We start from the raw sequence: 24,242 nt of genomic DNA on the forward strand, positions 1-24,242 counted from the left end.
TGCTTTTAACTGTCCTAATTATTCACTGTAGCCCTAGCTCAATGGTCAGAGTCAGTTCTACAGGGTAAAAAAATCTTAATGATTCTAACTTTTACTCAAGTAAACTTCACTTCTGTGTCCACTCCTTACAAACTTCTTTGAAAGAGAGAGCCATGAATCTGTCAGTGGAAGTGAGGGAGACCCTGGAATACGTCCAGTGGCACCTAGTCCCCTCCTTTCTACTGGAGAGTTCAAAGCTTTAGCTCTGAGGTGTCTTCTTTTTTCAGATCTATGCATTTTCTCAATTTGCCTTAGTGCTAAATAATACAACAAATTCTGACCTGTCTTAAACATCCAATTAGGAGTGACATGTTTCACTTAAAATACGACCAGAATAACTACCTTTTAATTGTTTCCCATTAAACAAAAACTTTTCTCTTTTAGGTGAGGCGAGAGATAATGAAAATGCTAGTCAGTCTGCTTTTCTAATATGAGGGAAAAATTTCCCTGATTTCTTCTTGTCTTTCTCTCCACCTTCACAACCAGGCCAGGGTTAGAAGGTAGAAAGAGAGAGAGAGTTTTACCAACAATTTTCCAACAATGTCCAAAACTTTTATGCTTTCCTTAAACTTTGTACCTATGTTGTACTCTTAATGGGCTTTGATTAAAGCCTCTTTAAAACTGCCATACATTATTCCTTTGTATTTCTAACCTGAAATTGCCATTATCAATCATATAAACTAAATTATATAAGATTTTTTTTCTCTCCTCTCTCTCATTCTCCTCCCTGATACTGCAGCCATCAGAGAGAGAGGAAGAGGGGGAGGGAAAGAGATAACTGCATTCCAAAGTCCAACAGCAATAACTTACTGACAGATACACTTAGAACACATAGAGACAGAACACACATACAGACAATAAAAAAGAATCTAAAAATTGAGAAAAGATTGTCAAAAGCCCTCTGCATAAACTGTGGGATTTCTAAGGCACAATTTTATCACATATACTTGTTCCCTGACAACATTCCTCAATGTTCCTGAGAGAACCAGGGAGAACACTGATGCACTACATCTAAAAAGGCTACCATCTGTCTTGTTGTGCAGTATAAAGTTGTCAGAGCCCGTGCATAAGTTTCTTTATCTTTTTCCTTGAACTATGTTTGTCCCATGTTGCTGGGCTTCGGAGATGCTTTCACTTTCTCTGGAAACACTAACACACTCTCCCAGTAAGCCTGCTGTGCTGAGCTGTCAGTGCCTGAGTGAAACTCAAGTCAAGCCTGAGTCTTCCCCTTACCATACGCTGGCTTCTCCAGCATGGAGCTCCTTCTGAAGGGGGCTGCTACACTGGAGGACCACAGGTATCAGATACAGTCTCTGATCACCTTATGGTCCCTGTTTTGGATGCCACTTGCCACAGAGTGCAATCCACAGAGTGCTTTAGTGCATGGTTGATAAACAAGACTGGGGCAGGCAGTATGCAAGAGAGCAGTCCATTTATTGATCTGAAGGTGAGGGTTTATATGGATTTTCTACAGGCAAGCTACAGGTTATTCTCATGAGAACATTCAAGCAAGCAAGGTTAATCCCATGAGAGCATTTTTAGTTTACTTCTAATACTTCCTAATCTAGTTTCTCTGGCAAGACAGTCTCAGGGTACACAGGCAGGATCAGGATGTTCTTATCCTTGCATATCAAGAGTACAAGTCTCAAGTAAAACCTGGACAATACTTCACATTCCAGACTCCATCAGTACTGGCCCCCTACAGAAAAAGTTCCCAGTCTTTTCTGCCTGCTTCTTAAAACTTAAAACTCCCAGTGAAATTTTAATCAAAGGCTCAATGGAAGTTCCTATTTGGGGGGAAGGTAAGCTTAGTATTAGAATTACAGTACTTACAGGCAGACATTCGGGAAAGCTGATTTGGGTAGGAAGCTAAGTCTTAAGGGAAAGCAATTATTTCATTTTCAAAAGATCCTTTCCATAGTCAAGGATATCTAGGTCAGAAGTTAACCCAGCCCAGCTATTTTCACAAAGTTCAAACCAAGTTTTAACCAGTTTGTGTTTTTTTAAGGTATTTTCTTTCAGCTAACAAGGAGACAACCCAGAGCAATATCTCTTAGAGGAATAGACTGACTAAATTCCATATTGGGAGTGGATTTGGAGAAGAATGTTCAGTTGGTTTTAGTCATGTCCAGTTCCTTGTGACATCATTTGGGTTTTCTTGGCAAAGATACTGGAGTGGTTTGCCATCACCTTCTCCAGCTCATTTTAAAATGAGTCAACTAAGGCAAACAAGGTTCAATGATTTGTCCAGGGTCACACATCTAGTAGGTGTCTGAGGCCAGATTTAAACTCAGGAATATGAGTATTCCTGGTTCCAAGCTTGCACTCTATCCATTGTGCCCCTTCAGAACACTAATCTATCTCTACATATTTCTAGATAGGGCAGCAATTTTACTAGTTGATTTTTCCTCCCCAGAAATCTCACTAAGTAAATTTTATTTTGTGAGCACTTGAGGGCATTTGGGCTGGAAAACTTGATCTTGATCCATCCTAGTCTATCCCTTAAGAAACAGCTAATTCTTTTTCTATGAGGATTAAGCTCCATTCTTTACTGCCATCCACCAACATTTTCCTTCTCTTTCCAATGAATAAACAAGCATTTGTTTTATTTATTTATTTTTAGATTTCAACATTCACTTTCACAGACTTTTGAGTTTTAAGTTTTCTCCCCCTTCTTGTCCTCCCCAAGACAGCATGCAATCCAATATCGGCTTTACATATACATTCATATTAAACATATTTTCACATTAATCATGTTGTGAAGAAGAATTATAACCAATGGAATGAACCACAAGAAAGAAGAAACAAGATAAAATGAAATGAGAGAGAGAGAACAGATAGTATGCTCTGAACTACATTCAGGTTCTATAATTCTTTTTCTGGATGTGAATAGTATTTTCCATCATGAGCCTTTTAGAATTGTCTTAGACCCTTGCATTACTGAGAAAAGCTATGTCTATCAAAGCTACTCATCATACAAAAGGGCTGTAACTGTGTACAATGTTCTCCTAGTTCTGCTCCACTCACTCAGCGTCAATTAATATGTCTTTCCAGGTTTTTCTGAAGTTTGCCTGCTCATCATTTCTTATAGCATAATAGTATTCTATTAGATTCATAAAATTAGTCATTCCCCAATTTATGGGCATCCCTTCAATTTCCAGTTCTTTGCCACCACAAAAAGAGCCACTATAAATATTTTTGTACGTGAGTCCTTTTTCCATTTTTATGATCTCTAGGATACAGACCTAGAAATGGTATTGATGATTCAAAGGATATGCACATTTTTATAGCCCTTTTGGCACAGTTCCAAATTGCTCTCCAAAATGACTGGATCACAACTTCACCAATAATGCATCAGTGTTCCAATTTTCCCACATCTTCTCCAGTATTTATAATTTTCCTGTTTTCTCATGTTAGCCAATCTGATAGGTGTGATGTGGTACCTCAGAGTTGTTTTGATTTGCATTTCTCTTGGCTTGATTTGCTTTGATTGTGCAACATGGGAGACTCTGGTACAAGACCACTCAACATGGCGTGCCCACATCAGAAAGGGTGCTGTGCTCTATGAGCAAAGCAGAATTGAAACAGCACAAAGGAAACATAGGATGAGTAAATTTGGAATATCCCCCCCAAATATTCACGTGGATTATCGGTGCCCAATCTGTGGTAAAACGTTCCAAGTTCATATTGCTCTGATCAGGCACAGTCGGACACATTGAAACTTGACTTTATAATGGCAATATCATTTGGGTTCTCTTTGAGAGCAAAGGACAACAACCAGTGATTCAGAGTATTTTTTTTAATAAGACTATAGATAGCTTTAATTTTTTCCTCTGAAAACTCCCTGAACAAGCATTTATTAAGCATTCATGCTATACCAGACACCAAAATTCAGTGTATCATATCCTACTGCTAGTTTCTTACCCTGGTAAAGTAACCTTCCAGGAGCAGCTTTACCACCACAGGAGTGACCTCAGTGATGGCAATTTCAATCCCAGGGTAGGTTCTTGAAGGAAATGTTAGTGAGAGTAATAATTCTAATTCTAGCCCATATGGGATGCTTTCTGGAGACCTAGAGAATACTCTGTATTTTTAATTCAGTTCAGCTAATATTTCTGAAGTGCCTATTGTGTGCCAAGTTCAGAGTTCTGAGCTTGGTTCTTGATCTTGTAAAGCCTACCAGATTCACTGCAACCATTTAATCAATAAACTTGTGTTTAGTATCTATTCCATGAAGAGCCCTGTACCAGGTCTTGAAGGGGTCAAACAGTCAGGGCAAGTCACTAATTCTGTGGTTTTGAAGTGTCAACTGACCATATCTTCACTCCAGAGCAGTGCATTATGATCCGTGTTCAGAATCTTTTGCAGGGTTCTTGAGAGGACACAATGACATGACAGCTAAGTAGTGAATAAATGGTTGGATAAATGAATGAATGAAATGAAATTAATTTATTGATCTCTTGCTAAACTTTGGGAATACAAATAGAAAAGTTCTCCTTGCTCCTCAAAATCTCACATTTTAATGGTGGAGACCATACATATAGGTTTCTGCTGCAAGTCAGTTGGAAAAGTCCCACTGTCCTTAGAGTATGGTGACAAAGTGGATTGTAATGTGTCTTTTTAAAAAATCTTTTCCATGGATAAAATTGCATCCATTCCTGATATTGAACTATTTGGCAGTACTAAGTGGACAGAATATTCTTTCCTGGGTCTTCAGAACACACATAGCAAATAGCAAAGAAACCCATTTATCAAAATTAATAGCAAAACAGAAATCAGAGAAAGTATACATATGAGAATGTTTACCAGATAATATAGAGTGAATGAGTTTCACCATTAGGAGTGAGTTAACTTGGCTCAAATAAAAGAATCCCAGATCTCACTCAAAGGGGAAATTTCCTGAAATCTCTAAGTGTAGCAAACTGAGATAGGTACATGATGAAGACTGGTGTCATGGCTTCCTCTTCCCAGTATCTTTCTCTCTCTTCAAAAACCTAAAGTGGAACTAATCATGTTCACCTTCTCTTCTGAAGTTGGAATTCAGAAGAGCTCAAAGAGAAGTCTGATGGGACTGAATCTTTTTTCTCTCATTCTTCATCAACTCTGTCTTGCCTCTCATACCAATATGAGGCAATAAGAAGAAATTTCCATCCCTCTGATCTTTGGGGCTTAGATTACAATTACATGATAAGTCCATTAGAGGGGTGCAAAACAAGTGTGAGTACAAAACCATGTGAGATTCAAAGTGGGGAAAAGTCACTTCTGACTAGTGGGTTCCAATAGGAGGAGCCATTGAAGTTGGACTTTGAAAACAGGTGAAAATTAAGCATGATGGATATGTGTTGGGACTGGAAGCTCAATTCCGTGTGGACAGTCTCGGGCAGGTAAAAGTGGGACTTCTAAATCTTAGAGTCTTACGAGGCCCTCCATGAACAGCGGGGGTTCGAGAAGGTCAGACCGAGCTAGCTTGGCTAGCTCGGGTATTTCCGCCTCTCCCCCGGAGATACCTGATGGGTGGAGTCTCCCTGCCCTCGAGGTCGTCCCGGATTGGAGCACACCTAGTTACCTAACAGCACGGTATTGAGATGCAAACTGTGTGGCTGAAGATTAAGTAGGATTGAGGAAGCCTAAAAGCGCTCTTAGCACATGTGGAGCCAAAGAGAAAAGTAGGGCTCCGTTTCTTTTCTTTTCTCTCTCCCCTCCCCCTCTCTCCCCCGCTTGTACTTCTACTTCCATTCCCTTAAGCTTAGCCTTCTTAGGAAATCTCCCCCTCTTCGTCCTAAGAAAGAAGATCCCCTGCACTTGTAACCGAAACCCTGTAATAAAGCTCAACCCCTGTTTGACTCTGGAACGTCCTTTCTCTCATATGTGCATCCGGCGTGGCCAGCCGAAGACCTGGACAGGTAAGAAAGACTCGGGTAGCCCAATACAGGCCTCTAGGCTTGGCAGATATGGGCATGTCTATGCCAGTGGAGGATAAACCCTGGTGGATTCTACAAATGACAAGTTGCCTTCCTGATATTTTCTGCAGGCCTTCCTAGCTAAATTAGTCAGTCAGTGAACAAGCACTTATTAATCACTCACTATATACCAAAACTGTACTAAGCATTAAGAGCAAACTCTGAGAGCCTCATCATCATGACTTCCACAACTAGAGCATTATAGTTTTATTTCATTGGTCATAGCATCTCATAGAACAACTAATTACTATAAAATAGCAGGGCATTAGTGGAGCGAGCATCCCCAGTGATGAAACCAGAGGTTCCTGAAATCATTAGCAAGACTATTCTTTGTACCTGAATGGGGCTTTATGATGTTTAATGAAGGAATTATGGTGAGTGATTCGACCCCTGGAAAATATTAGCCAAATTGGAGAGTAAGGTAGTAGAGAGCTCTCCAGGGTGTGCTGGGGAGAACCACTTCCGACACAGCTTTGAGTATCTGCATCCCACTGCTGATATTTTCCCCTTTGTGCTACAGAATGCCTCACACAGAGGTGCTAAGCACACAGTGAATATTTAATGGATGTTTTTGGATTGAGTCAGACTAAATAATGTCAAGGCTCTGCTGATAGCCTCACTTTAAAAGGTTCATGGACTCATAGAAGGTCAGAGCTGGAAGGCACCTAGGTCCCTTAAACATGCCCTCCAGTGAAAGGAAATCCATGATCTCCTAGAGGAACCCAATTCATTTTGGGATAGCTCTCTTTGCTAAGAAATATATCCTTACATCAAGCTTCACTTTGCTTTTTATCATCTTAGTCACATTTTTGGCCCTCCAACTTATTAACATCCTTCTTAAAATGAAGAGTAAAGAGAGGAGAGGGGTGAGGAGGGTAGAGTAGGACAAGAGAAGAAAGGAGAAGAAGAGAAACAGCTGGAAGTGTTTGAGAGATTTCCATATTCTTAGATATGGACATTGCAGTGATCAAAAAAGAAAGGCTGAAGGGACTGAGTCTAAAATTGAAAAATATAAAACTGAATCTAGAAGAAAATTGAATATGGGTAAATATAAATGCAATATATGTTCAAAGAAAAATTAACTGCATACATACACTGGGAACTACACACATAGTTCTGGGAACCCATTTTAGGAAAGATATTGACCAACTAGAATGTGGAATGGAAGAAGGCTGCCAGAATGGTGAGGGGGCTTGAAACCATTTATCAACTAAAGAAAGTGGGGATATTGAGCCTGGAGAAGAGATTTCATGGTAGTTGTGGGGCCATAGTAGCTGTTTTCAGTCACAGATGGACTGCTTTGTGGAAGAGGAATTCGTTTTGTTCTTGGCACAAGAGAATAAAACTAAAAGCTATGGATGGAAGTTTCAGGAGGCAGATTTCAGCTCTACATAAGGGAAAGCTCCCTAATAACTCAAGCTAACTGAAAGAATGGACCACCTCTAGAGAAAGTAAATTCCCTGCCACTAAAAAAAAGTATTCCAACAAACTTCAAATGACCACCCATCCAGGTTGCTATGAAAGAGATCCCTGTTCAAGTCTGGGTTGGAATAGATGACCCATGGATTCCTCTCCTCCCATTTATACCTGCTACTACCAGCAGTCAAAAAGAAAAAGACAGGGGAGCAGGAGAATTCCCAGGTCACTGAGCTTTGTGGTACTGACCAGGGGCAAGTATTGACTATTCTCAAAGAGCCTGGAATTTTTTTCTCTCAGATGCCTCTATTACCCATTTCCCCAGAAGCCAGAACCCTGTAACTTGGTGTGCTTTGCCTCAGGCAAAGTTGTGCCTCCTGCCAAACCAGAAACACGTCTAGGGGCAATTATTCCCTTAAGGCAGTTAATCCTCTAAAGGATTCCTTAAAGCTCCTCTCTGATCCTACAACCTCTGAGTTCCAGGAAAGTCATTGAAGGATGAACTTAAATTCTATCCACTTCCCCCTCTCTTCCAGCCACAACCCCTTGGACATGGCATAGCCACCAGAGATCTGGGCTGGGAAGCAGGAGAGCCTACTTTTAATCCTTGCTCTACCACTGAGCGACCTTGGGTAAATTACAGAAGAAATACTGGATGCTGAGGTCATGGGCTTAGTGAAAGAATGTAAAAGGAGATAGGGTTGGGAGAGGGAACTTTAAACAGAGTTCATACAGCCAAGAGTTCTCAACTTGGAGTCAAAAAATCATTAACTCTGCTATTGAAGATGGAGAAACAGTTCCACAAGGACAGTGTCAGATTCAAGGATTGTGACACATCATGACAAAAAGAAATGTTGGCTATATCTTCTAGAAAGGTACCCATCAATGCAGACCCCCCCCCCCCCCGAGAGAGCTACTCTCAAGGGGAATTTCATGAGGACTCCATGAAAGGAGGAAAGAAGTTCAGGACCAGAAGTAGGGAGGTACCTTCTGTTCATGTACCTCACAACCTTTGTACTTTAATTCATACCTAATGGCCAAAGTGGGGTGAGAATGTGCACCATATGAAAAATATTAGAAGCTATAACCCCTCATGGTTATCTCTAGAACCTTAGGGGTAGAAGTATTATTGTCCCCTCTGAGAACATTACCTGCTAGAAAGAGTGAGCTGGGAGGAGGTAGTCCATTATGATTCAAAATTCCTTCAGTTCTCTGGAACTGGGCTACCTTATCTGTAATATTAGAGAGTTAGACTGGATGACTTTCAATATCCTCTTCCAGATCCAAATAACTGGAGAAACTTGGTCCTCAGTTTCCTCATCTGTAATGAATGAGTGAAAAGTATTAAGTGTATTATGTACAAAGCACTGTGCTAACCTCTAGAAAAATGAAACAGGAACACACAATGTAATATACAAGGAAGGTTTCAGCTCCAAGTCTGATGTAAAGGTCCCATGGTCCTTAGGGTACAGTAGCCAAGCTGATAGTCAGGCATCTTTTTTTACTAATGTCATATCCACTGGTGAAATGAGATCACCTTCTGATGCTGAACCACTCTGTAGTGCCTAAGATTTTGGTGGCAAGAGTTTTCTTTTCTCATTTTCAGTAATTGTTACAGCACACTCAGAAACTGTTGCCAGCCCACATCTCCATGGGGTTTGCTGCCTGGAATGAGAGAAAAATGAGGGCAGGATGTATATGTGACCTGGAGGATGACCCCACTCCAAGAGTTCTTGAGTTTGTCTCCTTGTTCATGGAAGTTGGTCAGAAGTTGGTATATGTGATGGCAAGAAGACAGGCCCCTCAAGAAAAAGCTTTTTCAATGGAGGGGGAAAGGGGGAAGGTGAGAGGGAAAAAGTGAAGCTTACTCTCATCATATTTGGCTTAAGGAGGGAATAACATACACACTCAATCTGGTATGAAAATCTATCTTACAATACAGGAAAAGTAGGGGAGAAGGGAATAAGTGAGGTGGGGGAGATGATAGAAGGGAGGGCAAATGGGAGGAGGGAGTAATTAGAAGTAAATACTTTTGGGGAGGGACAAGATCAAAAGAGGTAATAGAATGAATGGGGGGAAGGATAGGATGGAGGGAAATACAGTCTTACACAATATGACTATTGTGGAAGTCATTTGCAAAACTACACATATATAGCCTATATTGAATTGCTTGCCTTCTCATTGGGGATGGGTGGGGAGGGAGGAAGGGAGAGAAGTTAGAACTCAAAGTTTTAGGAACGAATGTTGAGAATTGTTTTTGCATGCAACTGGGAAATAAGAAATACAGGCAATGGGGTATAGAAATCTATCTTGCCCTACAAGAAAAGAGAGACGATGGGGATAAGAGAATGGAGGGGTGTGACAGAAGGGAGGGCAGATTGGGGGAAGGGGTAATCAGAATGTACAGCATTTTTGGGGTGGGGAGAAGGGAGAGATGGGGAGAAATTTGAAACTCAAAATTTTGTGCAAATGAATGTTGAAAACTAAAAATAAATAAACAAGCATTAAAAAAAAGAATAAGTTAAAAAAAAAGGTGGACCTCTTGTCTTCAGTAACAGCTCCTCTCAATGATGGCCCTGGGCTGTTGATTGAGGCAATGGTGGTTTGAATAACCTGGCATATGATACCTCCCTCCGAAAATATGTATGTGTTTTTTCTTAGTTCTATAATCCATGGTCTTTTTATTTTAAGTCACTTCATCTCTAGGGGCCTCACCTGAATCTGTAAGAGAAGGAAGTTAGGTGATCACTAAGGTTCTTTTCAACTTTCAATCCTGTGAGCTTAGGAAGAGGGGAAGGAGGAAAACATCAGGGGAATAAGATGGAACCTGAAGATGAGACCTGGCAACCATATCTATACTCCTAGTGGCTAGAGAGCTAAGCCAGTGGTGATTTCCTATAATATTGGTTGAGAGCAGGAGTGAAGTTTGGGTGGGGCAAAGGGGACAGTCTGTGACCTGAAGGGCTTAGAAAGTAGGAGTGTGGATGGTGAATACAACAACAGTGAGTCAAGCTGGTGAGAGCAGCAAATGGCAGGTGTAACATTGAAGTTGCAGAATCAAAGAATCTGGCAATAGGAAGGGGCCATCTAGTCCAACCTGTACACAAAAGGAGTGAAAGAAGCATAGGGGTCCAGTGTGGGTGTATATTTGGAGGCAGCCTATAACCTAGACCATCTTGATCTGTTTTCACACTATCCAGATCCCCCCAATCAGCAGAAAACAGAAAATAGAGTAGCCATCAGTCATTCAATAAACATTTATTAAGTGCCTACTATGTGACAGGGACTGGGCTAAGTGCCGGAGCTACAAAGATAGACAAAGACCAGTAAATACTCATGGGCCAGAAGTGGTCTGGGGGTCCAGAGACAAGAAGCAGATGTCGCCACAATAGGAATGACAGCATTTTTTCTGATTGTGGCAATCTGTGTCTTCGTTACAGCTCAGCTTGCAATATGGTAGTGGGGCTATTTCCTCACAGAGCCTGAGTCTTGTCAGTTGGGCTGAACAAGATAAGGGCAAATGAGATTCAAAGTCTCTGGATGTGCTTCTGAAAACTGCCCATGTTCCAATCCAGGGAGTCCCTCTAACATTCCCAACCCAGGCCTCTGGGCTCTATCCCTCCCCCACCACTTTCTGAAATCTGAACCCCCATCCTTTGTCCAGTTACTCAGATCAGGCTTTCACTTGCTTGTTCCCACTCTCCGAATCTGACCTTCCCCCCTTCTCTGATCCCCTAAATCAAGTCACATCTCCCTCTCACAGACTCACAGCTCCTAAATTTTTAAACTCTCCCTTCCCCCTACCTCTCTTTTCAGATACAAAGACCTCCTTCCATCCGCCCTTCTCCCCCAAAGTCCTAGCTTTCCTACCAACCTGTTCTGTCACCTTCTCCCTTATCTCCCAGTTTCATCCAGAGCCCTCCACTCTCAGCTTCATTAGATTAAAGGCAATTAAGCTCTAGAAGCATCTCCAGGTAGGATGTACTCCCTTCTCCCCACCAGCTGGATTTTATCTCCTCTAAGACCTGGGACCTTTAGTCATCTTTGCTTCTCTGGAGTTCACGTTAGAGTGCTCTCAGAGCCCCATTTAGCACTGCAAGGAGTTTTTAAACCATAACTTGGCATAGGGCTGAGATTCCCCCCTACCCCAGAAAATGGATTGGTCTAAGGCTCCTAACATTCTTAACCAACCCCAGGAAGTAGGGAGGAAGAGGAGTCCAGGATTTGGTCAAAGAAAGAGGACATTTCAAGGGTGGGAAAAGGAAAAGGGTAGGAGAAGCTGGAACTCTAACAGTGATCAAAATTGCTAGAGTTCCAAAGCTCTTTACCAATGTTGCGTCAGTCTGGGCCTTGTACAGGGAAGAGGAATCCTACCTTCTCCAGGATGCAGGCATCTGAACCGGCAACTAATAAAACAGCATTTCATCACCCGAGGGCACTGATAATCCGTAGTACACTCTCCAGACAGCTTCCTGGGGCATCTAAAGTGGTCCATGGGACAGGTCCCTGGCTTCCCATCACCTGAAGGATGTTGGGGTTCAGATATCATCCCTCCAGTCTCTGGTATCTCCAAGGAATAGTTCTGGGGGTCAAAAGGGGGTTATTCTAAATCTTCCTGCCTTTACCTCAGAGGTGGGGGCACCTCTGCTCAGTCCCAGGGGTCCCCATCACTGCTGAGCAGGCTTTGCTTCCCCCTGACTCTCCTGAAAGAACCCTCCACTCCAGGGTTATGGTTCTCCTGCCCCAACCTGTTAAGACCTGGATATTATAAGACTGGGCCAGAGGCAGCTTGGTGACACTGTGGATAGAGCTCTGAACCTGGAGTCAGGAAGACCCAAGTTCAAATCCAGTCTCAGACACTTACTAGCTCTGTGACCTTGGGCAAGTCACCTCACCCTGTTTTCCTCAGTTTCTTCATCTGTAAAATGAGCTGGAGAAGGAAATGGCAGACCATTCCAGTATCCCTGCCAAGAAAACCTCAAATGGTGTCATGAAATGTCAGATACAACTGAAATGACTAAACAATAACAGCACTGGAAGACTAAGGTTCTGGAGTGAATGCCCATTTTCACTGTTGCCACATCAGTAGGAATGGGATCCTCAAAGACTTGCCAAGTTGCTTAGCTGACAGAGAGCAGTGCCTGAAGGTGGAGGATGGGTTCCATAAATGGAGGTGGGGCTGCTTGGGGCATACGGGTGCTGGCTCTTGTGAAAAGAGCTCTAACAGTCCAAAAGCCCGTGTTCTTTTACTAACTGCTAACTTGATGCAGGACAATGGAGAAGTAGCTTTTATCTTATTGGGATACAGAGACAATCATAGATTTAGGGCTGAAAGGGACAATAGAGGCCAAGGAATCCAACTCTCTCATTTGACAAATGGAGAAACTGAGACTAAGAGGTTAATGACAACCAGGGTCACACAGCTAGGAAGGATCTGTGTCAATAAGATTGTGAGCTCCTCGAGGGGAGGAAGTATCTTTTTCCTCTTTTTGTATCCCCAGAGCTTAGCACAATGCCTGGTACAAGGTAGGTGTTGAATAAATATTTAATAATTGAGTCTGTCTCTGAACTTAAGTCTTCTTGACTCCAAGTCTAGTCCTCTATCCATTCTGCAGCCTAACTGCCTCACAGCTTCCTCATCAATAAAATAAGAAACAAATGGTCTTCTCTAAGATCCCTGACATTACTCTATGAAGTTTTGAAAGGGTCTCTATCCCTACTCAGAATCCTAGGGAACCTCTGTCCCCTCTCTTCAACCTGAGGTCTCCAAATTGAGAGCTATTTCAGGAAAGCCATTGAAAAACTAGACCATCCAAGAGGATCCAGGGGGATGCTAGAGTTCATGTTATTCCAGGATTATTGAATAAGCTTGGGTTGTTTAGCCTGGGAAAAAGAGAACTAAAGGGAGACATGAAACCTATGGTCAAGTGTTTGAAGAAAGATCCTGTATATATGTGGGGGGGGGGGTGCATGAACACATATAAGCATATGTGTGAGAGAGAGAAAATAAGAGAAAAAAGAGAAAAGGGAGGGGAGAAAACAGAGAAGAAAAGAGAAGAGAAAAAAACAGGAGAGAAGAGGAGAGAGACAGAGAGAGAGGATTAGCCTTCACCCCAGGTGCCAGAACTAAGAGCAATGGGGACAGATGGGAGGTCAGTTTTGGAAGCAGATTTAGGCTTAGTGTAAGGAAAAATTATTTAATTAGAGGCTATCCCAAACTGGAATAGACCTGCTTTGAAAGATCATCTACTGCAGGTTACTGAAGGCATTTGGATAGAGGCTGGATGCTCACTTTTCCTGAGACCAAGATTCCAGATCTGGCCAAGGACTTGGCAATAGGGTAGATGTCTTCCAAGGTCCTTTCCAACTCTGGGATTTGGTGATACTGTAACCTGGCCAGGAAAGCACAACTCCCCTCTGTGATGTTCTTGTCCATCCAAACACTCTCCATCCCTCCACCCCCAGGCTCACTAAGTACCTAGCTTTGGGCCACATGAAGATTTTAGTCCAGGTAAACTGGAAGCTTTCTGGGGCATTTCACTGGGAAGGAGAAGGAATGGTTCCTGCCTCAATGACACCTGGATGCTCCTTGGGCATTCCTACCTTTTGATTGGTGAAATAGCTCGGAGGCTCCTTTCAGGGAGAAGTTGAGGATCAAGAGGCCAGAAAAGAGGCTGCTAAGCCCCATGCTGAGGCTGGAAGGAAAGAGTTGGGAGACTGGGAGAGGCTAGCTCTTGTCACCTGTACTACAGGGGCAGGAGCTGTAGGCTGGAGGTGCCCCACTCTTCCTGGCTCAGCCTCCTAATATGACATGTCCTCCAAAGAGCCCTCCTCCAATAAGTGATGGACATCAGTACCATCTGAGGAGTAGCAGTCTGGGTGGGGGCCAAAAGTCTTAGTAATGATGTGTGCACCCTTCCTAACCCCAGCTGAAATCAGTGTGCTATGATGTGGACAATCCTGATATAAGAGCTGGGGAGAGGAGATCTGGTCCTCGCAGAGTCCTCTTATCTGATCTGCCCAGGACTGTGCCATCCTCTTAAAAATGAGAGATTGGCACTCATGAATTTTAAAATGCCTTCCAATTTACTGTTCTTTGTTCTGAAGTCTATTTCAGATCTAATGCTGCACAAATGCCCAGGCCCCTATGTTCACCCAGGGACTGCTTACCATTGTCCCCAGGGGGAAACTACCTCACTCATCAAAGACACTCTTAGAAATCCAAATCTATTGTGCAGTCTGGTCATTACTATGGCATTGTCATCAATCATCATCGATCCACCATCTTCTTTTCCCCTTCCTGTCTTATTTTTTCTCCTTTTCCTCCTTTTCCTCTTCCCCTCTTTCTATGGAGACTATCCTCACTAAAGAGACTGTCTCTCTCCCTTCTCTTTCTCTCTCTCCTTTTCTTACTTCTTCTTTCCTCTCCTCACCCTCCTTCTTATTCTCTTACTCCTCATCCTTTTCTTCTGTCTCCTACTCTCCTCCTTCTTTTTCCTCCTTTCCTTCTTCTCCCTTGTCCTCCTCCTTCCTTTCTTCTCTTCTTTCTTCTCCTCTCTTTTTTCTTCTCCTCAGTCTCCCCTTATCCCCCTCCTTTTACTCGTTCTTCTCATTTTCCTCCTCCTCATCTTTTATCCTCCCATTTTTTGAGTACCTATTCTACAATAGGTGATGAGCCAGTTATGACTAAGGTGACCAGGCTAAGAAGGGTTGCAACAGCCCCATGTAGAAAGTGGGATAGTCAATCAATTGGGGAAGAATATTCTGGGGTTCAGGGCCATTTCTCCTAGTGAGGAGGTAACTGAGCTGACCAAAACTTGTACCATGGGATGTTAAAAATTTTACGTAAGGCTTCAAACATTCCCCAGTTAAGAAGCCAGAAGGGAACTAGATATTCCCAGAGCAATCTAATTTTCTTTATTTGTGGAAGAATTCTCTTGGCCCACGGTAAGCACTCTTTAAAAGTTAGTAAATATAAGTACTCTATATTGGTCCTGAATGCAACCAGCATAGAACAAGCCTGCACATCATACTGCCTGTAGGCTACTTTGGCAGGCCACAAGCAGCGTGCAGGGCATATGTTGTGCAGGCCTGGTATAGAATGCCAAAAGTGATAAAATGAATGATTTTCTGTGTAAGATAATTTGGAAATGCAATGGACTGAATTGATGTCATTTGACTGGTAATGTTTTGTTTCATGTTTTAAATATATAATAATGTACATGTTATTATTGTGTTTCCAAAATGTTTTTCTTATATTGTGAAATTGAGGACATTATTCTATTAGAAGTGCTGTTATAAAAGTATTTCCCTTTCAATTTGGTTACTATTAGGTTATGAATTGAGCTGTTAAAAGAATGTGGCAGCTCCAGCAATCCCACTTCTAGGGTTGTATCCTAAAAAGATCATAAAAATGGGAAAGGACTCCCATGTACAAAAATGTTGTATTTATAGCAGCTTTTCCAGAACTGGAAATAGAGGGGATGCACTTCAATTGGGGAATGACTGAACAAATTGTGGTATAGGAATGTAATGGAATACTATTGTGCTATAAGAAGTGATGAACAGTCAGACTTCAAAAATCCTGGAAAGACTTATATGAACTGATGCTGAGTGAAGTGAGCAGAACCAGGAGAACATTGTTCATAGAAACGGTCACAGTGTGCGATGCTTGATTTTGATAGACTTCTTACGATGCAAGGACCTAAGACAATTCCAAAGGACTCATGATGGACTATGCTATCCACACTGAGAGAAAGAATTATGGTGTCAGAATGAAGAATGAAGCAGACTATTTTCTTTTTTGTTTCATTTTGTTTTCTATTTTTTTCTCAAGGTTTCTCTCATGCATTGTTATTTTTCTATGCAACGTGACTAAAGTGAAAATGTGTTTAATAGGAATGTACGTGTAGAGCCATATCAGATCATATGCCATCTTGGGGAGGGAGGAAGAGAAAATTTAAAACTTATGGAAGTGAATGTTGAAAAACAAAAATAAATCAATTGAAAACTGAAAAGAAATTCAATTCAACAAAAAAAAGAATGGTAGAAGTATTTGAATACTGTCAATAATTTAATGGGATATGTTTGCTTTAAAGTAGGTGATATAGTAAAGAGTAAGTTTCATCTGAGATTGACCATCACTTATGAAAATTATGAAATTTTATCTGTTAATAAATAATATGCATTGAAGTTACATTTTTGGACCAAGTAAGTAACCATCGATTCTAAGATTTCGTTTGCCTTAGGGGTTATAGGCAATATGGACATGTTAGTCTAGAGACTTTCAGTAGCCAGAATTTTTTCTGGGGGTTTTGAGTCAACTAGCATGTATTCACTGTATGTGAGTTATTCTTAGTTCATAAATTCTTTATAAATTAATTATTCTTAGTTATAAATTATTATTTTTAATTATAAATGAACTTATAATTTATAAATGATAAATAAAATGTCCTTACGTGCTCATTGTTAACTGTTGTTACAACATGAGAAAAGTAGCAATAACCTAGCCATGAGCTGTGATTAGCGAAATTTTGCTATTTGAGGCAAAATCTCATAGGGCTGTAGTTTCACATTGTTCTAAGTTTTTCTTTCAGGTACAATTGTCTGAAATGTCATGAAGTCAATTGTTTGTTCGTCCTTCTTGTCTCAGGGCAGCTGGAGAAGTACCTAGTGACTAAAACCTAAGCCAGGAGATTGGTGGTCATTGCTGGCCATCAGGTGACCACCTGGACTTAGCTAAATCTTTGAAGTTCAAATCAGAAGGCAAGAGTCAAGTTGTGAGGTCTTAGAAGTGAGAGCTGGAAGAGAACTTGGGAGCTTAGTCCAATTCCTTTGTTTTGTAGATAAGAAAACCGAGGCCCTAGATGGGAAATGGACTTCTTAAAAGTTTGTTGATATTTTGAAGGTTTTTAAATTTATTTCACTTGCCAGTAATACAGTTATCACCACCACTATGGCTACCAAAAAATATCCTCCCTTGTAAGAAGAACAATTAAGCAAAACAAGTCTACACACTGACCACTTCTAACAAAGTGTGTTTGGTTACACACCTCTCTAAGGAGAGGAAGGAGGGATAATTCATGATCTCCATTCTGGAATCAAAATTGTTCATTGCTTTGATCTGAATTCCAATGTCTTCCAGTGCTGTTTTCCTTTACATTTTTGGGCCAATTGTGTATTTTCTCTTGGCTCTGACATTTAATTCTCCTTGATTCAAATCAACCTCCCAAGTTTCTTTGATTTCCTCATATTTCTCATTTCTTAAGAAACAACAGCATTCTATTGCAATCATATACCACAGGAATTTCAGTACCCCTCTCAGACATAGACAAATCTAACCAGAAAAAAGATAAACAAGAAATATGAGGACCTGAATAGAACTTTTAAAAATTATATATGATAGGTCATGAAAGATTACTAAATGGACTCATAATGGAGTTTACGCATCTCTCAGATATGCTTTTACAAAATTGGCCATTTTGGAGGACATTCATTTATCTCAATTTATTGAGTCATTCCCCCAATTGACTAATACTCACTTTCCAGTTTTTGGCTACCACAAAAAGTGCTATTGTGACTATTTTGGTACATATAAGGACTTTCCCCTTCACTTTCCCTATTTCTGGGCAAACCTCCTTCTACCATCTAATGGTTCATGTAAAGAACTGACTCTGAAGGGATCTCCAGGAAATGGATCCTCCAACTGTCTGTTCTAAATTTGTTCCTACTTAACTAATGTTTTGAGGATTGCAGGGTCCAGTCTTCTCAACAGACCTATGATGTAGGCAGCACTAGTGGATGGGGGAGGGAAAGAGCCTTACCCGAGATCACATAAGCCCTGGAGGCAGGATTTGAATTAGGTCAGGCAGAACATTCTCTGTTAAACCATATATGAAAGAACAAGACTTTGAACTTCTTGTCCTTTCTTTGTCCATTCCCTCAGGCCCAGCACAGAGACCCCTGGCCCTTCTCCCCACCTATGGATGTCTAGACCCTAAAAACAGAACTTCTTTTCAGTCTGGGAAAATGAGGAATTAATAAACACCTCTCCCTCTTTGCCTCCAAACAGTTCCTCAACCATCAGAAATCAAAGACAGATTGTCCATGCTTTAGGAGGACTATAATGTTATTTCAGGCAATTCTTTTGAGTTCTAAGGGCCCTCCCAACTGGAGCAGTGACAAGCCACACTGGGATGGTTCTTAGATCCACTTGCCATTGTTGGCTCATTATTGGGACACTTTAAAGGACCCTGGTTATTGGCAAGAGGGGAGTACAAGTATCTCCACTCTGTTTAGCCCAGGCAATCTGGCCTGTGCATCCACTTAGATAATTCAGCAGATAGAGTCAAGTGATTAACTCCTTCACCCCAACCTCAGGAGCCATGAAAAATGAGGGAATGGGAAGGGAGAGTTAAAAGCTGCCTCATGGACCTTGCCTTCCTTCCCTTTATCCCTGGGTTCTCAACCTCCTCTTTCTCTTATCCCTGGACCCTTTTCTTTCTGCCTTTCAACCCTTCTCCTATCCCTTTTCTTGCTCATCCTTGGGATCTCCCCCTCCCTGATTCCTGGGTTCTCCCTCTCCCCTCCTTTCCTCAGGATATCCCATCCCAGTTGGAATGTCTTTTTTCCATTCTGTCCTTCCCCAAATCCAAGTTTCTTCCCCCGGATTTCTCCTCACAGTCACGAGGGTAGATGTAAGCCTTTCTGATCCTGACTCATCTCTCCCTGGTGACTCCTGAGCCCCACTCTCTCTTCAGATGCATGTCTGCTACCTTTGGACCTGCGTTCCTGCATGACCTTCACTTCCTGATTGTACCTGGTGGCCAACTACAGCTGCCAGCCCTTTTTCTATAGTGGCTGCAAAAGCAACACAAATAACTTTACCTCCAAGGAGGACTGTAGGAAGGTCTGTAGGCATACAACCCCTGAGGATCCTGCCAAAGAGACCTAAGCCCACAGCTTGGAGTCTGGAGCTTGGCTGAGTAGTAGATTATCCTCACCCAAGACGTCTTCCTCCATCTTGAGCATCCTCATCCTAGCTGAAACACTAGCCAGCTGTGTGACTCTGGACAAATCTTCTCTGAGCTTTGTTTCCTCTTCTGTGAAAAAGGGATGGGGGAGGATGCTAACAATCATCCTCCTTATTTCACAGGGTTGCTGCCGAAAAGAGGTTCTTAAAATCCAACATAAACATGAGCTATTACTATTCTTTCCTCCTCTGCCCCAATCCATGACACTCTGCCCTTTAAAAAAAAGTGCTCAAATCCTACCTTCATTCCCCCTATCCTACCACAAAGTTGACCAAAAATACCTCATCTGAACCTTATGATACCCCTATGGAGAAGCATCATTTTTCCCCTTTTATAAGTGGCCCCCAAAAAGGAATTATATGGCCAAGACTACAATGAACTTCAGTGGAAGACCAAACAGGGGCTTTAGTAAGATCCTTTGCTTCTACAGCTGAGGCAACTGAGAGGAAAAGATGACAAGAAACTCACTTGTTGAACGCTGAATCTTCTCCATACTGTGCTGTCTCTCCCAAGGATATACAAATCATGAAGTTTCCCCATGTTTGCGGTTGACCTAAGTACACTTTGCTATTTGCTTTTGCTTTTCATTTTTCTAAAACTATAACTTCTTATTAAGTTAACCCAGTATTGACAAATCTAAACTATTCATTTCTATGTAACAAATAAAAATGACCTGCTCTAGAAAGGCTGTAATCAAAGAGTTTTGAATAAACAAATTTACACTAAAGTGTTACTGTTTCCCAAATGTGTGGGAAATGCCATAGGCTTTTGTCATTAAAGTCAGGGCTGAATGCAGTTGTCCATTCTCTGGGTATTTGTAATCTCAAAGAGGCTGTCACCCTGTCATGAATACAACCTGGCCCCTTCACTGTTGCCCTATCCAGTGGCTCAGGCAGAAGGATTGGCACAGGTTGATGAAATAGTCAGATTGAGACGTGCTTCTGAGGCAGACAGTGAATTCACTGCCATAGGAGTTAAGTGTTCAGCTTGGGGGATGGGGAGTTAGTGAAGTCATCTAGGAGTCAGTTCCTTTGTTCTACAGAACCCAATACTCATCTTTCAGAGACTGTAACTTGGACCTCAGTTCTCCAGATCACCTTCAAGCAAGACTGACCCTCCTTTATGATGCTCTTCTGGCTACTTCTTACAACGATTGTTGGCATCTGGGGAAACCGAGCAAAGAGGTAGGGGATGGAAACAATTAACCAGACACAAAATCATACCATTTTAAGGGAACTTAGTCTAGAAAAGTTACAATGTTAAGAGCCGGAAGGGACTTCCGAGTAATAGAATGTCAGAGGTCTAAGTGATATCAGGACCTAGAACCCAGAACCTAGAATGAGAAAACAATAAAACTTTGTAACCAGGTACCAAAGCACTATATAAATATGATCATTATTGTTATTCTACTAACGACCTCTTTTGATGCTTTATCATGGTATAAATATGACCCTGGTTGCCTAAAGTCTGTGTAGTGGGACTCAAGTGGAGAAGATATTTGAGGGTGGTCTCAAAGATTATCTGAGGGACCAGCCTGGTTAAGAGGAAGACTCCTTGCCAAATGGCTAGCCAGGAGCTATTTCACAAACCATTCATTTGTGGTGACAAGAGGAGGGGAAGGGAACAGTAATTCATAAAGACTTTAATATATTATCTTCCCCTAAAGATGGTTTCATTCATTGCATGTGTAGTTCCATTCCTAACCCAATGCCTGGAACGTAGTAGGTGCTTAATAAATACTTATTGATTGATTAATTGATACTAAGATATGGAGAAAATACTGTCTGTATTGATGAGGACAGTATACACACTAACCAAATGAGAATTTAGAAGTGTTATTATTTGGGGGAGGGGGAGGTTTAGATCTCATTGGGATAAAGAATTCCCAGTGTGGAGGTTACTTCTGCTGGCGCAGATTGGCAACCTGTCTATAGCTAAGAGTCTTGAGAATCTCAGAAATCATAGATTTTGAGCTGGAAGGGACCTTAGAGGTAGAAACTGAGGACCAGAGAGATTGACTTGCTCAGCCAGGGTGATAGCAGTAGGTCTCCGTCTATGACAGAGGTTCTTTTTTTAAAAAGCATTTATGTATGTGCAAGGCATTGTACCAAGTGTTTTACAAATATTATCTCATTTGACCCTTACAACAATTCTGGAAGGCAGGTGCTATTATTATCCTCATTTAACAATTGATGAAATTGAGGCAAGCAGGTAAAGTGACTTGCCCAGGGCCACAAAGCTAGTAAATGTCTAAGACTGGATTTAAACTCAGATTTTCCTGACTCCAGGCCCAGTGTTCTATCCACTATATCAACTAACTTTGGGGGTCAAAAGATATGGGTTCAAACCTTGCCTGTGTGACCTTGGAAAAATCACTTAGCCTTTCCAAGCCTCAGTTTCCTCATGTGTAAAATGAAGGAGTTGGACTATATGGCATCCTATATTTTGTGGTTTCATTCATCTTCTCTATGGTGCAAGGGTAGCACCAGAACCAATTCTGGTATTCTGTGTTCTAAGAGAGAGAAATTTAATAAGTCCTCCTTTGGGGATGTCAAGAAGGCCTAGTCAAGTCTAGGTAGCTTGAGTCGGACTAGACTGGCAACCTGGTCCAGCAGAGGAAAGAAAATCTAGGATGAGGTTTTTCTGACAACTGCAGAAGATGCCTTGGGTCTCTAAGGAGTGCCTGCTTTACCCTCCAGCAGAGCATGAAATTCCCATGGTGTGTAACCACCTTCACCTTAGTCTACCTTTGGTTTGGACAGATCCTGACTACCTTCCTGGTGGGCATAGAGGTTTGCCTTTAGATATTCAGTCTTTGGGTTGCTCACTAACCATTAACACCCCTGGGAAAATAGTGCAGGTCACTCACAGAGGAGTCTGGATGGGTCTGAATGGACAGCAGAATGGAGAGTGGGGAGACAATGAATAATAATTTGGAGACAATAATCACAGCCTGTAAATGAGGATAGAGTGGGTGCTCTGAGGTCATTAGAAGAGCCCAAGTCAGGTGGCACCAGGAGAGATGCCAAGGGAATCAGTGGGTACACGTCAAAGACATGTTCCTTGGTGAGAAAGACTTCCCCTCTCCTCTGAGAAAAATGTTGTTGCTTCTGCCAGTTTTTTGGAGAGTCCTTTTGGAGGGGGCCCAATCAGTTCCTAATACTTTGGGTTTTCCACTACTTTAAAAAACGTAAAAGTACACAGAAGCATCTGGGACAGCATGGGGTTATGAGAAGAGCCCTGAGTTTGGAGTCAGAAAAGTTGGGTTCAAATCTTGGTTCTGCGATCTACCCCCTCTATAACTTTGGACAGCTCATTTAACCTCTCCACACTAGGCCTGATTCTAAAGGTCATTATAGTAAAGCAGGGGTTCTAACCCTGGGGTCTGTAAACTTGAAGTTTTAAAAAATATTTTGATTTTTTTATATTCACTGTAATTGGTTGCCTCTGTTCTCCCCTTGATTTTGCATAATGAATGTAAAACCACTATTCTGAGACTCGGGCTTCACCAGCCTACCAAAGGAGTCCATAGCACAAGAAGGGTTAGTAATCCCTCTACTGAAGGAAACAGGTGCTACAGTGGATAGAACATGGAGCCTGGGGCCAGAAAGACTTGGATTCAAATCTGGTCTCAGATATTTACTAGACCCATGATCCTAGGCAAGTCATTTAACCTTTATCTGCCTCCATTTTCTCAGTTATAAAAAGGAGATTATAATAGCCACTACCTCTTAGTATTGTTGGGAGGACTATGTGAAAGACGATTTGTAAAACGTTTTAGTACAGTGCCTGGCACATAGCTGATATTTAATAAATGTTTCTTCCCTTCCTGTGATTGACAGGGTTAATTTGGAAAGATAGCAGCTGAGCAACTTTAGTCAAATTACTTCTCTTTGCCCTCAGTTTAGGGTTGGACTAGAAGGCCTCTAAGATTCTTTTCTGCTCTGAATTATCTATGATCTCTTTGCCAATGTGGTGTTGGGGCCCTCACCTCCCAAGAATCCTGTGGGCAGATCCTCAAGATTGGCCTGTTCCTGGCAAGTGTCTGTGATCTACCAAGCACTGCTGGCAAAGTCATCTTGAGGTCTGGACTTGGAGCTTAGTGTGGGCTGTTGGTGGGAGGGGGCAGGGTTAAAGCAGTCCAAAGAAGAAGGCAGTTTGCCAGATCAAGCCCCAGTTGGCTCTGCCTCCCCTTAGGACCAGAGGAAGAAATGTTTCAGGGGATCCTGGAATTCATTCGATACAAACACCTCATTTTGCAGAAGAAAACAATTAGCCACAGAATTCAAATGACCTGCCCAAGGTCATCTAGGTCATGGAACCAGCAGGTTCTTTGATCCCCCACTCAGGGCTCCTGCTGGTCCTTTTCTAGATGGTCCCCCAAGTTCTTGGGCCATGGCCACTTCAAAGTCTTTCTTAAATTCTTAGACTCCTTGGTTGCTGTAAGATTCAGCTCAAGCACCACCTTCTACATGTATTCTTTCCTGATCCCCCAGATGTTAGTGCCAGCCTCCCAAATTGACCTTGTATATATTTTGTATATATGCCATTAATGTCTCTGGCTTAACTGTAAGCTCCTTAAAGGCAGATACTTTTTCACCTTTCCCCAGAGCCACAAGGTGGTACAGTGGATGGTCTACTAGACCTAAAGTCAGGAAGTCTCATTTTTCTAAGTTCAAATCTGACCTCACACACTAACTGGCAGTGTGACCCTGGGTAAGTCACTTAACTCTATTTGCCTTGGTTTCCTCATTTGTAAAATGAGCTGGAGAAGGAAATGGCAAACCCCTCTAGT

General features: G+C 41.9%; 1 long non-coding RNA gene across 2 annotated transcripts; it reads right to left on the bottom strand.

Annotated features, from left to right (window-relative positions):
• Positions 1–10,657: 10,657 nt before the first annotated feature.
• LOC140521553 (uncharacterized) lies at positions 10,658–14,243 on the bottom strand. Of its 2 annotated transcripts, none has more exons than XR_011972969.1 (3): positions 14,019–14,243; positions 11,790–11,997; positions 10,658–10,916 (listed from the first exon to the last, which is right to left on the bottom strand). It is a non-coding gene; the product is annotated as an uncharacterized lncRNA (long non-coding RNA). The 2 variants fall into 2 exon arrangements; XR_011972970.1 differs by having other exon boundaries at positions 11,790–11,936; positions 14,019–14,236.
• Positions 14,244–24,242: the final 9,999 nt, after the last annotated feature.

The sequence above is a fragment of the Notamacropus eugenii genome, chromosome 1 (assembly GCF_028372415.1).
Source record: "Notamacropus eugenii isolate mMacEug1 chromosome 1, mMacEug1.pri_v2, whole genome shotgun sequence".
Classification (NCBI taxonomy): domain Eukaryota; kingdom Metazoa; phylum Chordata; class Mammalia; order Diprotodontia; family Macropodidae; genus Notamacropus; species Notamacropus eugenii.